General features: G+C 45.5%; 1 pseudogene; it reads right to left on the bottom strand.

Annotated features, from left to right (window-relative positions):
* Window positions 1-368: 368 nt before the first annotated feature.
* Window positions 369-7,929, bottom strand: LOC142803204 (uncharacterized; annotated as a pseudogene).
* Window positions 7,930-11,805: the final 3,876 nt, after the last annotated feature.

The raw sequence follows: 11,805 nt of genomic DNA on the forward strand, positions 1-11,805 counted from the left end.
CAATGGTAATTACTGGAACATGTTAAGCTGCAGCGCACATGTAGCGGCAGACTGCCATGCATGAGCCACTTTTACCCCCTTTGTTTACAACATGTTTCGAGTGTATACGCCGGACTTCTCAGATGCTGCAGATTGAAAAATTTTCACTATAAATGTTTCACAGAATTTTTGACGTTAATATTTTCTGATTACCCACTTTGACCGGCAAGCCCCCTTTTGTGCTATAAAAAAGAGGTGCGGTCGGTGCCTTGCATACCTACCAAGGGAATAAAGTGTGCACCAAGACTAACAGTGTATTAAAAATTACATTAGGAGAGCCCACAAACGCTCTGGTAGCATCTGCAGTTTTTGTTGTGCTGCTTCCACAGTTAAAAGTGGTGACATACCTCCAAGATGTGACTTTCACCACCACTGATGCCACCTGGCATTGACCACTGGCTGCTTCCAGGGAATGGCTCCACGAGTTTCGGCACGCACGATGTTGAACTCTTGTCATGCTTGTTGACCTTCTCCGCCAGATAGCTGCAGAGAAGGACATTGAAGCCATGAGGCACGAGTGACTGCTGGTAAGCTAGTGGCGAGCCACAAAATACGGTACCACATCTGCAGCTGCACACTGCGGCACAATCTGCAGCAGCTAATATGGTTACAAGAGCGCTATCCGAGTTTGCATCTGAAAGGGCTTGGGCAAACTGGGCGAGATCCTTGCTCCAGACTTCTACGTTCCTCTCCTTGACTGCCCTGACACCAAGGTGGCTCAGCAATGGCAAATCATGGCCACCCTTACATACTCTTCCTCAGTCCACATTCTGAAGGCTGCTTCCTTTTACAGTGTCACCCCGTGGCCGTCTCCAGTACTGAGGTAGATCAGTGCACGACAAGTGAGCCGAAACCTCACAAAATCTTTTCCTTGGAGCAGTCGAAGTACGTCAAGCACTGCCGCATCATGACTGCAAAAATGCTTTCCAGCAGGGCACTCGCATTTTCCATCGAGCACACTACCATCGCCACTGATGGTGGCACAAACAAGATAGGGGGGCGGTGTTTTCTTTTTGCTGCTGTAGCAGCGTGCTGGTATCAAGTAGCTGTCGTTCCTGCATAGAGAAAAGAAAACGAAATTATTCTGGTCTCAATTATTTCTTTCTAAAGGCAGCTCTAAGTCGCTCTTGTCACCACCACATAGAATGCAGTTTCCTGCTCCAAGTTCACCACCTTCAACAAGAAGGTTTTCCTAATCCCCTGCTAACTTCCATTGCCGAGACCCTCCTAATGTCAATAACAGTGTCTGACAAGATACAAAGCAACAGCTAACTGAGCAAGCTTCATTCTATTAAGGCTGTTATACCCTACGTTCATGAAGTTTCCCATAGGCCAAAGAAGGTCGCTGGCAAAACAGCTCTAAGAGACAAGCTCACTGGGCTATATCACAAGGTCAAAAGCAAAGTACCTAAGAAAGAATCATGCACTGACAAACACGCCATGTGTCATAATTAGTGTGTTTCAGCGACTCTCTAAAAAATAATATTTACTTGTGGGCTTGGTTACATTGACCAAACAGGGCAATGCATGATTGATCGGTTCAGAAAGCACGCTAACTGGAGCCTCTAAAAGGCTGCCTTCCCATTCACTTGGTGGACCATTGTAATAAGTCTTGTGGTCAGCCAATTCTTGGCAAGTGTTTTATCATGGGGCGATTTAAAAATCGGCGTGAGCACGAGATTACTGAAGCCTTCCTAAATCAGCAAGTTTGTGCTTCTTGTGTTAGCGTAACCTCAATTTTTCTTCACGGCTGTGAAGATAGTTTGTGGGATCCACTGATATGTCCAGTTGATGATAAGGTATGCCATGTGGCTCATTCATGTGCGATTCAGCTTGTGTTGCGCGGTTATGCGTAGATTCTGTTTCCTATATATTACAGTTGGTTTGCAATAAGCTTTGGTTGTCTTTTGCGCTGTTAGGCACTTTTTTCGTCTACCACGCCTCCAAGAACTTAGCCAAAATGTGTTTTAATGTTTTCTATTGCAATACTGCACGTCGTTTGAATATCTGAGTAGTGAATACTTACTACACAAATGTATGTTTTGGGACCTTTCAAGCTGCTGAACATTACGAGAAAAATATCACAAATTTCGTAGAATCATCATTTTTGTCTATATTGAGACGCGATTTGCACCGTCGTGGGGTCCAATTAAAAATCATCTTCAAGGCTAAATCGAAAGAAAAACAAACAGTTATTTTCATAAGCGAAATGTTATCACTTTTTCAGTTTTACGGAAGGAAATAATTTTTGAAGTTTCCCAGTGATGGGAATAGAAAAATTTGAGGCGGCAGCTGTCGTAAGACCGACCAAATCGGAAGAAAGGCGCCATGGCGAAATTCGAAAATTATTATTTTCCTAGAAACAAATAAATTTAATGATGAGATTCGCTAATGAGAAGAACTGTTTATTTGCTTTCAATTAAGTATAAAGGCACTTTTAGTTAGACTACCACATTGTGCAAATCGCATCTCTATATGAACCTAAATCACAATTTTGTGTAATTTATGATTTTTTTCTTGTGATGTTTAGCAGCTTGAGAGGTATCAAATGTTTCTTCTTTCAAAATATACCTTGTTTGGAGTAAGTGTTCACTACTCAGATATTCATACAAAGTGCAGTATTGCAATAGATAAATTGCAAACATAAAGCATTTTGGATAAATTCCTAGAGGCATATCTGCCATTGATTTTGCACTAATATTACTCAGCTTCACACACCTTACACAAGAACTTTTACAACACATCCGTTTATTCTATGAGTAAACAGGCTGATATAAACCCAGTTTTCATCAACGAATGTGCAACGTACTCGAGCCGTCACTTACCTAATCACGCAGTAGGACATATGATCGCTAGATATTGTGCTTCCGACTCATAGAGGATTAGTGAAGTTTTGCTAAAGCAATTGATACCCCGTTTCTTTTGAAAAAGGCCTCCGAAATTTATCTTGGCGTGAATACACATGAAGTGACATGCACGCTTGAATAGGCACCGTCGTTATTCTTCACCGTAAGAGCATTTTCCTTCGCTCGATCATTCACGCAGCGATCCATCGTCTGGCTAACATGTCCCTTTACGCATGATATGGGTATTTTGCAAACTACTTGAGTATCACACTTCGTAAACGGCGACGCATACTTCTTTTTACAGACTCTGAGCTGCTGACCGTGATTTCTAATGATGCACTGGCGCAACTTTGCTAGTTAGGGGCGGCGAACTCCAGCAGTACTTCATGCCGACTCACCACCTTTTTAAGGTTGTGTGTAACCTTATGAATACATGGTACAAACTGCTTCTAGTGAGCACCCGTCCTATACATGTGTTTTTTTCGTTTGTGTGGTTAGTGGTTTTGTCGCGAAATCGACTATTTAATTCAGGCATTCATAAGTATTTACAGCACATGTTTAATGTCCGTATCATAATATTGCATGCTATTTTCGTATTCATATTTGCTTGTTCAACAGTACAACAGCTGCGCCAATTGGTTCAATTGGATACAATTTCTTATTTTTGCACAAAACCGTTATAAAATGTCCCACCAGCGTAAGTATTTACTCAGTATTGTTAAATTTATCAACAAATATAGAATTCAGTAATCACCGTAACTTTTTGCATCACCATCCAATTGATTGATGTGTGCAGTTTAACATCCTAAAACCACCATTTGATTATGAGACGCCTTAGTGGGGGGCTCCGGAAATTTCGAGCACCTGGAGTTCTTGTGCACCCAAATCTGAGCAAACAGACCAACAGCACTTTCACCTCCATCAAAAATGCAGCCGAGTAGGTTAGCCACAAGACCACTGCGGCGGGGCCATCATCATTTATTCTAACAAAAATGCGCGAACAGTAATCATAACTTTTAATTGACCATAGGCTAACCTCACGGCAAAAGAAAAGCCAAAAGTAGAGCAGCTTAGACAAAGTTTCGCACCCCTTTCTCACAGATGCATAACACTTTTTTGTCGCTTTTGCCATAGTACACTCTTGCTCTGCGGAGAAGTGCTTTATGATTTGGAAGTGGCTACTAGTACTCGCTGTCACAGGACAAGAAGTACTTTTGCCCTTTATTACTCACGCATGCAGATGCCATACAATAACGAGTACTAGTATGAGTGCTGCCTGTCTTGCAGAGTAATTTATGAGGTTTTTGCGGCCTTAGGAAACGATGAATAAAATCTTACGCCACTTTTTTTTTCTTTTCACCACCAGCTTGAACTACTTCTTTACGAATCTCTCGAATTTCTAGGTCGCCTGTCAAACAGTTTGACAAGCTCGGCAAATACTATTGTGAGTTTTAGCATTGTTTGCACTCTGCGGCAGTTCAAGAGACCGCTTATTGAAATAGCTGCGTTTTCGTGTATTTTGAATGAATTAGCAAATGGTAAATATTTTCTACATGTACTTTTTCTTTTGTGTGATTCAGTCTCATTTGTTGTACTACTGTAAAATTTGAAGCCCTGCCGCGGGGGTCTAGTGGCTAAGGTACTCGGCTGCTGACCCGCAGGTCGCAGGATTGAATCCGAGCTGCGGCGGCTGCATTTCCGATGAATGCAGAAATGTGATTGGCCCATGTTCTCAGATTTGGGTGCATGTTAAAAAACCCCAGGTGGTCAAAATTTCCGGAGCCCTACACTACGGCATTTTCACAACCATATGCTTATTTAGTGTCGTTAAACTCCATATATAAATCAATACTGTAAATTTAGAATTTCAGGCTAGAAAATGTTGCGTTTGTTTTTTCTGAAACCTGCTCAAAATTTAATTTTTTTGCCTGGAAAAAGAAGATATGATGCTCCAAAATATTTCTCCAGATCTTATCTTTGCTGTTCCACCTCTGGTAGCTGTAAGTGATTATTTTTTCACCCCAATTTCTGTGCCCATTTTATGGTCTTTGATGTTGCATTGTTTTAGGGCAACATGCTATTACGTGATGCGTTTAATACTTTACACCTTTACATAAACTGTTCTGCATGATTAGTATGTAGGGTCACTGTTAATTCATAGTAATTGTAATTTGTAGTTCATTCAATGTAAATTTGCCTATCGTTTTCACTCCTGTATTATTGTTTCTCCAGTATTCTGAATTTCTGAACACATAAGGGTTTTTGTGAAATGAAAATGTCATTTTAAAATTGTTTTGTCATTATATTTTGTAAAATACCACTTGCCTTGAATATTATGCATAAGGCATGTCACAACACAAGCAAAACTGTGGCAATTGCAGTGTGCTTCGATATATTGTTTAAGTATAATGAATAAATAAGGCATGCTGCATTGCACTCTTCCTGCCGTTTGTATGCTTCACTGCAGCGTACTTCTGTGCTGCATTGAAGCATGGTAAAATTAGTTCTTCATGTTTAAGTGCAAATAAAGGCTCTTGTGTGGTACTTTGATATGCATGCCTTGGTCGTTAGAGCTCCATGCCTTACTATTGACGTCTGATTTCCGGTCTTCTTTTGTAGAAAATGGAATTCTGCTCTGCACACTTGAAAAAGGTTTTTGATTAAGCTACAATTTGTCTCTGAAGCATGTATGTACTCTGTGTCTAATAAAATGAAGCTTGATTTCACTTTGCACTTTAGGATGACTTTGTGAATGTTGTGTTATCTGTGACAGCTCATTTTTAGTGATGCCTTCGCATTCATCTAGGATTACATGTTATATGCGAGGGCCTTATATGCCGTGCTTTATACATGCACCATAAAAGCAGTGCTAGGGCCAGAATTTTCACACTATGGCAGGAGCCACTACAGTAGGACATCTGCACCTGAAAGGTATAGCTAAAGGGTAAGCTTTAAAGTGCTTCCATGGGGGCCTACTGGAAGGGGTAACACTGGAATTATGGTATTTTTTCGCATGAGTGCTGAGGCGTAATTCGGTATAAGCACCCCCACACCCTTCAAGCTATTTGGTTGAAAACACCCCTACACTACTTGTGTTGTTTAAAGGTGTTAGGGTGTAATAGCAAGATTACACCTTCACGCCCTCATGATTACTTGGGTGTATATCATTTTTGCACCTTAACTCTCTAAGGCCATTTGTATGTACATTTGCTTTTACACCCCAAAATGTTTGTACCCTAGGGTGTAAATCAGGAAATACACCCATTTTATAGGTGTAGCCCTAAATGTTACACCGATTTTGTGGGGTGTAAGGGTGTGAGTTTTAGACACTATATTACACCTATAAGGGTGTAATTTGGTTTACAGTTTGAGCCGCCGTGAATTTCTTGCCGGTTCCCTCGCCTGAACGACGGCGAAAACAAGAACAGACGCAAAAGTTCCGCGCTCTACGAAAAAGGCCCCGGTATGCGCTGCTGTTGCGTACTGAATTGCCACGAACGTAAATGATTCCAGTTTTACTGATTTCTGCAGCTTTCGCAAAGCAGAATGGTGGGAGCGCTAAATACAGGTCATTGCAACGTGTTGGATAAGCGATAATACTCGCGTTCTCCAAAGCCATTCGGTTCAGTAAGTGCGACAAAGTAGGTCTCATGTACGTCTCGTGTTATTGTTTTGAGTATACTTGATGGAGAACTGTGGTAACTTTATGAAGCTCAACAGGCCCTCTGACAATGGTACGCGACGTGCAACAGTCGACAGGTAACGCCCTCAATAAACATCGCGCATGCCGCGACCACCAATAATCTGAAGTTCTCACCACCACACAGCATCACGCACATAGGCCTTTGAAGGCTCTAAGTCCCGACTATAACTAGGAAGTGCGAACACGTGCGCCATAGAGCTAAGTCGGAAAATGATCTAACAACAATTAGTTTTTTTTTGCCCTTGGTCTCCGCGCTTACCGGAGCTATCTCGGAAGCATCGGTATTGCCATTCGTTGAACACTGAGAAAGTGGACAAGCATGTGATCTCATTTGCAGAATATACAAACAGAAAACTGTAAACAGAGCATTCGAGCATGCGTAATGGAACAATTTGATGCAAAGGAAGCGACACGTCGAGGGAGAATGCAACTGCAAAGCGAAAATCACCAGGGCCATTCGTGCCGGATGAAGCGGTCGTCGTACCACTGCTCGCATAGATTGCTCGTGTATGCACTTGATCGCAATGGCATCGTGTGTGTGCCCAAGTTAAACTCAATTAGGCGCTGCACCCTTAATCAGGTCCCGATTAAAGTGCTAGATATAATTACGAAACAGGACATTTTTTGTCTATAGTTTCCTAGATATAGCCAGCATTCAACCAGAACGTTATTTAGGGTGTAAATTTAGAACACACGTTGGAGTGCTTGCCTCGAACTGCATGTCATGCGATGCTCGCTTGCATTTAACTTGCCAGTTGCAGCACTCCAAAATAAATGAAACATTTTTGAATCGTGCCCGCAATTCATTAAAATGAGCTTCCTACAGTTATTGAGCTAGCTTGGATTGAAGGAAGAAGTTTTTCAGGTTCTTGATTTTCAGGAATCAGCACCTAAATACCAACTAAAAAGAAGGGTCTATGCACGTTCGCTTGCGGACGGCTCTCTGCCACGACTCATAGCCTACGCGGGGGTGGGGGCACTGGTGGCAGCCTTTTTCCGCAGCGCCGCCTGGGCAGAGTCTGACGTCTGTTGCCAAGTGTGCATGTACGTGTGTTGCTTGTTCTGCCGTAATTGAGAATATATTTTTGTTTTGTTATTAACTCTCGACTCTGTCTCGTTTTTTCAACTACAGCTAGTGTTCGCTGAGGCACTAAAGGGGACCAATTCTAAATTGTTCGCGCTTCCGTGGTGCGTTTCGGGGGGAGGGGGGTGGCACGTCTGTTCTTAGAATAAGCCCGGCGATTGCCTTCCTAATTACCTGCACCAGTGATATATGTGGTCAGAGGATGACAATGAGGATGTGGTCTGGAGGTTGTGGGTGCTGTCCTCCATCTTAGTCATTTTTACGTAACATCTTTGTGGTGGGCATGCTGGGTCTGTCTTCATCACGAAGCTCCGCAACGGCCCCACCATTAGGTCCAACCATGTCACAGGTTGAACAACCATCGCCTTCACCACCTACCCCTTCCGTGACTTCTATTTACGTCGTTCTACCTCCTGCTTGTGATCCCGGTGTATTTTGTGGTCACGATGGTGTTGACGTCGAATAACGGATAAACCGTTACGAACGGGTCAGCGCAAGCTATAAATGGGACCCGAATCTTATGCTTGCCAATGTAATTTTTTATTTCGATGGCCCACCACAGGTGTAGTTCGAAACGCACGAAGCAGAGATCACGAGCCGGGACTCCTTTAAAAAGAATATCCATAACCTTTTTGGCGACACCGTTGGGCGGCAGATCGCAGCACGAAATCAACTGGCGGCTCGTGCGCAGACATCGACAAAGTCGTACGTCGCGTACATTCACAACGTCATCGCCCTATGCCGCCAGATTGACGAGCACATTAGTGAGTCTGAGAAAGTGGTCCTTGTGCTGAAAGGCATAGCAGACTACGCCTTTATTCTTCTAGTATATAACAACATCGCCACTGTCGACGCCATCATTAAAGAGTGCCGGCGGCTCGAAGAAGCCAAGAGCCGCCATAATACACAACGATTCACCCGGCTGCCCAACACGACCGCAACCTCATTGTGTGAAGCCACCCGCCAGTCTTCCACGTATGACAATGTCACGTGCATTGTTCATCAAGAAATCGAAGTCGCCTGTCCGGCTCCTCTTCGCCCGTTTTCGCAACGCTTGCCTCTGACCAACGATAGTCGTCAGTGGCGTTAATACAAGCTGTGGTCAGGCAGGAGTTTGCGAACCTCGGCCTTCCATCACCATGTCCCTTGACTCGCTCAGAAGTCCCGTCTTACTCTTCAGGACAAGCTCGCCGTTTACCTCAAACAATGCCCTTCCACAACCCTTCAGAATGGCGAACAGCCGATGACCGGCCTATTTGATTTTCCTTTCACCAGCCTTGGCACGTTTCTTGCTATTGCCGTAATCATTGGTCAAACCAACCACGTCTGACATTCTCTACCTCTGCGCAGATGCAGCCGATGACCCCTCGACGTTGACTAGCCACACCCTTCAATTTCTATTCGTCGTCATCTTACGAGCCTTCCACTGACGCCCCTTTGCCCGGTCACACTTAGCTCTCACTACTCGTTACCGCTACGTTGCCAATCCCGCTCTCTGCCACCTCAGCACTTTTCCTCACCGAACTTCTCTGGACAATCACAGCAGGAAAACTAGATATTGAAGCTTATAGAGGTGAAGCTGCAATACCAATGACGGCTGAAAATCCTCTACTGACGCTTCCCACGCACCACAGCCTGCTTGAAGTACATGCCGACCATTTCCAGTGACTGCCCTCATTGACACAGGTGCGCACCTGTCTATTATGAGCGCTTCGTTACGCCGCCGCTTCCAAGAGATTATGACGCCATCTACGACGCAGGCAATGCGTGTTGCCGATGGCAGTGCTGTGCAAGTAATCGGAATGTGCACTGCTTGTGTCAGCATTGCAGGTCGTCACGCCGTGGTCCTTTTTACTGTGCTAGCCTGTTGTCCTTGTCATAATATATGGCGCGCGGGGTTAAAATATACAAAAAAACGAAACAGTGCGCCGTGCAGTGGCGACTTGTGTGTCAATCCTTTTGAATGTGTGCGCCGTGCAGGGGCGAATCGCGTATGTGCCGTGCGGTGGCGAAGAGGACGGCAATCGTGTGCGCGGCGTGCCTCGAGACAGCGTGACCAGTGCGTGGGCCGTGCGCGAGGGTCAGAATTCCAAAGCTGGGCTATCCTTCGCTGGGCGTCCGGTCCATGGGAGAACCCGGAACCCTACCTCCTGGTGCCTCGACTTAGAGCGCTCCCGCCTGTTCCGCTACGAGGAGATAGGGGCCAGGGAACGTGCACGAGGTCGGGCCAAGGTATTGACGCTGTGTGCAGACGGACACACTCAGGGCTCGGCCCACGAGCACGCACAGGCCGAGGGCGTCCACCATGGAGCGGGTCCTTTGGGCGCAGCGTCCCGGCATCAGCCGCCGCGGAGTGGACCTCCGTGACTTCACTCGACCAGACCAAGAACCGAGCTACGGCATCGGACAGATGGTCTACGCACGACGTTTTCGACTCGGCGACCTCATCGACTCCGACAAAAAAACTGTACGCTACTGTCTGACTATTTCGCGTAGCACCCCTTATGTCAAATGTAACTTTTACTATTCGTTGAGTCTTGTCGTGTGTGTAAAAATGTCCTACGTGTGTTTGTCCACTTGCGTGCTGCATCATTCTTTCTGGAGCGAATCCTGAACCCAAACATAACATCACAAACTGCCGAGCTTGCCAGGATTCACTCAGTAACAGTGAAAAAAAGCAGTTTCGCGCGTGTAACAGCACAAGTTCGATTCCAAAATGGACGTAGAAAAGCTTACCGCTGTAGGGATTCAACTCGGGCTGACAGGCGCAGAACTGAGAAGGTGGATCGATGCTCAGCAGGCAAAACAAAGGGATGATAGAGCTGCGGAACGAGAGGCACTGAAAGAGGCTGTGGAGATAGCGCGCTTAGCTGATGAGAGGCAGCGTGAGATCCTCCAGCTAAAGCTACAGCTTCAGGAAGGAGCTCGGAATGTACCGTTCATAGCTCATGACGTTCTGCCTCTACCCAGCACTTCATCACCACTTAACTCACAGAAGCTACTTCCCCTCTTTGACGAAAAACGCGATGACCTGCACGCGTACTTGCAGAGATTTGAGAGAGTAGTAACCGGTCAGGATTGGCCGCAAGATAAATGGGCCCTGGCTGTGAGCATGTGCCTCACGGGTGACGCCTTAACTGTGATCGGTAGGATGACTGCCGCCGATTCATTGGACTACCAGAAGGTGAAGAAAGCCTTGCTGCAGAGGTTCCAATTTACGGCGCAGGGCTACCAAGACAAGTTTCGCAAGGCAAGAGCTGCGGACGGCGAAACTGGAACGCAGTTAGCCGTGAGAATTGCGAGCTATTTTGATCACTGGATCGACATGGCCAGCGTGTCGAAAACGTACGAAGGGCTACGTGATCATATAATCTCCGAGCAATTCCTACGCTGTTGCCAACTGAAACTAGTTATCTTCTCAAAAGAGCGAGAGGGCAAATCGCTTGACGAGCTTGCTAACTGATCGCTTCCTCGAAGCACAGAATTTGCCAAACTTTGGAAAAGATCCCGGTACCGGGCAGGGTTTCAGTGAGAAACTTAATGAAGCACCCCGGAAACCGCAAGTGAAGTGCATGCTCTGCAATTGATTCGGCCATTCAGCTCCCGACTGTCGCAGCCAACCTAAACAAATGGTAAAGTGCAACTTGTGCGGCAAACCGGGACACACAGCTGAAAATTGCAGAGGTCACCGCGAAGATAACAAACTGATTTCGTCCTATGCATTCACAGAAGCACAACCGACTGGACCTCGTCAGATCAAAACATCAAAGTGCCCACGAAAGCAAGCTAGCCGCTCAAGGAACGACGACGAGAGCAGGAAAGCCGCTGTACATTTCCTAAGCGACGGGATGCCAGTAGTTGAAGGGCGATTGCTAGGACGAAAGGTTCGCGTGCTTCGGGACACAGGCTGCAATACAGCAATTGTCAGGTGAGAGTTGATTCCTGAAGAGTGCTTGACGGGCAAAACAAGCAATGTCGTTTTGCTTGATGGCTCCAGTAGTCGCCTCCCCGAAGCCATCGTACAAGTGAAAACGCCTTACTTTTCAGGCAGTATAAAAGTGGCTTGTATGAACCACCCACTGTACGATGGGGTTTTAGGAAACCTTCAAGGCGTCAGAGGACCATACGATCCT

The sequence above is a fragment of the Rhipicephalus microplus genome, chromosome 3, assembly GCF_043290135.1.
Source record: "Rhipicephalus microplus isolate Deutch F79 chromosome 3, USDA_Rmic, whole genome shotgun sequence".
NCBI classification, from domain to species: domain Eukaryota; kingdom Metazoa; phylum Arthropoda; class Arachnida; order Ixodida; family Ixodidae; genus Rhipicephalus; species Rhipicephalus microplus.